This window comes from Seriola aureovittata, chromosome 3 (genome assembly GCF_021018895.1).
Source record: "Seriola aureovittata isolate HTS-2021-v1 ecotype China chromosome 3, ASM2101889v1, whole genome shotgun sequence".
Taxonomy (NCBI): Eukaryota; Metazoa; Chordata; class Actinopteri; order Carangiformes; family Carangidae; genus Seriola; species Seriola aureovittata.
In genome coordinates, this window is record NC_079366.1 from 27,625,757 (window position 1) to 27,629,757 (window position 4,001).

Below are 4,001 nucleotides of genomic sequence, written 5' to 3' on the forward strand. Positions count from 1 at the left end.
CGTTTTGTGGTAGTTCATTGGGGGAATTATATGAGGAAGTTTAAGACCAGAGAAAATCTTGCACACGTACCAACTTAAAATAACTCACTCACACTTTGGGAATATAGCACTCTATCTCAATCATTTCTTCTCTCTAATTCCTTTTCTTCTCATGTATCACTGCCCTCTTTCTTCCACATCTTAAGTAAAACAGACTGTTGAGGCTTAATTAAATCGCAGATGCAGGTGGATGAGAACTGTGGGTTTATTGTAGAATAAAGAGGAATGCTTATGGTTTTGGAGATGGGAGGGAAGCTGAAGCAGAGGCCGGGCAGGCAGGTGAGTGGAAGAGTTGGCTGGTAGGAAACTCAAATGAAGAAGTGGACGCAAGACAGAACATAGATAGAGAAGTGAGGATGACCACTGAAACCACCTTACATCATAATTTCATGCAGCTTTAGATAGCTTTTATACTTTCAGCTGCTTAAACCATTATAGAAGAAATTTTAGACCAAATATCTGTCTTGTTTCGCTGCGGTTTGAGTGCAGTATTTGAGAGTGATAGCTGACCTTTAAAGCACTGATGCGTGTACATTATCTTTTTTGGGGAGGCTTAATCGTCCTTGTAGTGGCCATTGATTTTTCAGTCAAAAGGACATTGATAAAAGTCTATTTTTTGACTGATCACTTCATGTGAAGTGAATTTAATTTGTACTTTGTCAAGGAAAAAAAAAGCTTGCAGCATGGTTTGGAATACATAAATAGCTCTAGGGCGATATGTTAAGTGCCAGAAAGGTCACAATATTAGGAAGTAATTCTTTTGTGAATTGGCTTTCTGAATTGTTGCCATAAATCCCACCCATGTCTTTGATCCATGTCTACATGTGACCTCATTTCAGTTTCTTTCTTTCTGTGGTTGTCACATGAATAGGCCCATTTGCTGAGGACAGTTTACTTCTGCAACAAGGTCACCCTGACACAGACCCACAAGTGAGCTGAAATGGAGCACGAACAGGCTCATCTGCAAAGACCCCCCCCCCCCCCCCCCCCCCACACACACACACACACACACACTCTCCTGCTGAGGCTGTTCAGTGACCCATCAGGCCAGCAAAAGTCAACATCTGTCAACATGGAGTGTGCTGCACCCTTCCAGGTAAAAAAAACAAAAAAACAACTGTTTTATAAGTTGGTGAAAAATGTAAGTTTTATTAGGCCTCCACTGCAGTACGACACCACACTTAAACATACTTGACAACAGCAGAGGACTCTTTTAAAACCTGGCATTTAGTGAATGCTTGGTTGCGTCAAGGTGATGCACCGAAGTGGCCTCACTGATAAAAGCCTTGTCTAGCTGAGCTCTCAGACTGACAGAGTGTGGCAGCCACATAGTCAGAGGGTGAAAGGGTGACCTGCTGGAGGACAAACTGCAGCCTGTCCTTACACTTTGAGGACTTCTCCTCAGGGGGGCCTTTCTTTATGTGTAATCAGCACTTCACTGTTGGTGACTGGAATACTTTACTTTGTTTGCGCAGGGCAAATTTGAGTGAGGTCCAATTTTTAATGTCACGCAATCACCTCCATAAATGACTATGATAAATATCATAGTATTGTGAATGAATAGGTTTTCTATCATCGCTGCTTATGCCAAATGTCTTTCCATTGATTTTTTTTTCATCATTAACCTCGATTAATATTAAGCTTATTAAATGAAGCTTGCATAAATCTGGGTCCAAATTAACTGGCTGGCTGTCATCATTCGCCTGAATAAAACAAACTGCCAAGCGTGTCATCCTCTTTGCATTTAGCTCACTTTTGTCAGTAGCAACTACCAGCAACTCTACGAAAGCTAGTAAATGTCAGTGTTGGCATAGAAAGAGAAAGCAGAACATAAGTTACATGATGACACTGACTATGATATACGACTATCTCTAAATAACCTGTTCAGACAGAGTCCTTAAGATTGACTTTCAGTGTGCGTTCACATGTGTATACCATATGTGCATGTGTCATTTTATGTATAAGACGAGGCGCTGATGATTTATTGTCCGTTCTTCATGTTTCATGTCTCAGATTCTTATCAGTGATCCAAATAGGTTTAGGTTTCTGCTTACTGATTACTCTTTTATTAGTTGGAAAAACATCTGAGCCTGAGATACCTGTGGCAGAGGCATAAAAATGCTGAAAAACATTTGAGCGATGCAGCTTTACAGGTTGTAGTGCAGAAATACCAATGTTTAAATGGCCTATTGCTTTGAGTAATGTGAAAAACACTCAGTTAACTGCTCTTAACAAACAAGTCCTCAGCTGCTTTGTTGACTGAAAGATGAGATGTTTTGTGGCATCTTCCTTTTTTCTGGATCTTTTACCTTAGACCTTCACAGCCCTCTCCAAAGGTTGCTCTCAGCCACTTCTATTGTCGCTCTCCTTGTAACTTTGCCCTGGACAAGCCTGTGCGCGGAATAAAAATCAATCAGGGTGTGTTCTACCGTGTCACGCTGCTTGCCATATTTCAGTGGTATACCTTCTTCTACTCCCAGTGGTCCATCACCGGTATGTATGAGGACCCGATGTGAAAAGAGACAAGTGGGCATCGAGAGGACAGTGGGAACGTGACCGAGATGCACAACGACCACTCTACCCCCGGGGTGGGATTGCTCACCGGCGTCTTGGAGGCCGCTTGACCTTCCTTGTTCTGTTTGCAGTGGCGAGGGGAACAAGGTGAAATCCAATAAGATTTTGATAAACCGCGCTGTCACCGCCGCTGTGCTTCTCTGTGTGTGTGTTTCTGTGAGCGGCTTGTGTGTGAGATAAAGAAGAGGGGAGAGAGACTTGATATGCCCGAGTGTGCTGACACTGTACTTTAGGTTCATCACCTGCAAAGGTGTTTGGTCTTGATGGGAACATTCATCCACAAATTGAAGCTCCAGATGGATCCTCTGGTTTTTGGATATTTGAAGGCATAAACAATCCACTTCTGTAAATGTCATAGATGTAAGAAACATTTTATGGCTGTTGCACTATTACAATGGTAAGATGCTACTTCTAGGCTTCCTGTGATATTTCCCACGTGCTATTATAAGATTTGTGTTAGTGATGATATTGCATGATAGAAGTCCATTTTCACTTTGGTGTTCACAAAATCTGATTAAATCACTGTATAGATTTACAAAGAGTCGTCCATCTCTCCTCTATCGACCTTTATTGGCAAACAGAAATACAACAATAGATAGATTTTTGGCACAATCCCCAGATATGTCTTTTGCTTAGCTGGCTGTGGAGTATAATATGTTTCAAGTGCAGGTGTTTGCTCATAACTCACTGCCCTTTATTGTTGGTTGGCTAAAAATGCAAGTAGGCCGGGGAGAAGATGGAGACTGTGTTGAAATGCCAAGAAGTTGGCCGGTTTTATTCTTTAAACACACAAAATTGGCTTTTGAACGACAAAAAAACTCAGCACCTGGTGAATTAACTGTTAGAATATTTGTACTTATCAGCAAACCTGGCAACCCTTCTGCTCAGATGTTGTGGGCATTTATGTTAAAGGACAAAAAAATCTTCTGTATGTTGTTTTATACTGGATAGCCCAGTTGTAGATTCATGTGAGCACATGTGGAGTCAAGCCAAGTGTAGGTGCTGAGTATCTTTATGCAACAGTAGCAGTGATTTGAAATAAGAATAAGGGGCTGACGGCCCCAATGTGGACATGCACAAATAAAAGAGCTTCACTATAGTAAATTTTCAATCTCAACCGTGTCTTTACCATTAGGCAAAGGTTGGTAACTGCCAGCAGCAAGATGTCCCAAAAAGAGAAGAAGAGTATTGTTGACTTGAAAGAAATAATTTTCTTTAGCTTATTAGGTTGATTACAGGCTATTTTCCCCGCCATTGTTGCAAGAGCACAGAATAAATGAACCAAAATGACCCATGTTTGAGCAGATTTGATATCCATTGGGAGCTGGTTCCAGTAGTGGGCAACATAGTAGCTAAAAGCCAGTTTGCCCTGTTTCTTTTTAACTCTT

The 4,001-nt window shown here is 41.4% G+C and overlaps 1 long non-coding RNA gene across 1 annotated transcript; it reads left to right on the forward strand.

Annotated features, from left to right (window-relative positions):
• The first annotated feature begins 1,052 nt into the window (after positions 1-1,052).
• Positions 1,053-3,717, forward strand: LOC130166747 (uncharacterized). The gene is made up of 2 exons (XR_008827198.1): positions 1,053-1,135; positions 2,520-3,717. It is a non-coding gene; the product is annotated as an uncharacterized LOC130166747 (long non-coding RNA).
• The last annotated feature ends 284 nt before the right edge of the window (positions 3,718-4,001 follow it).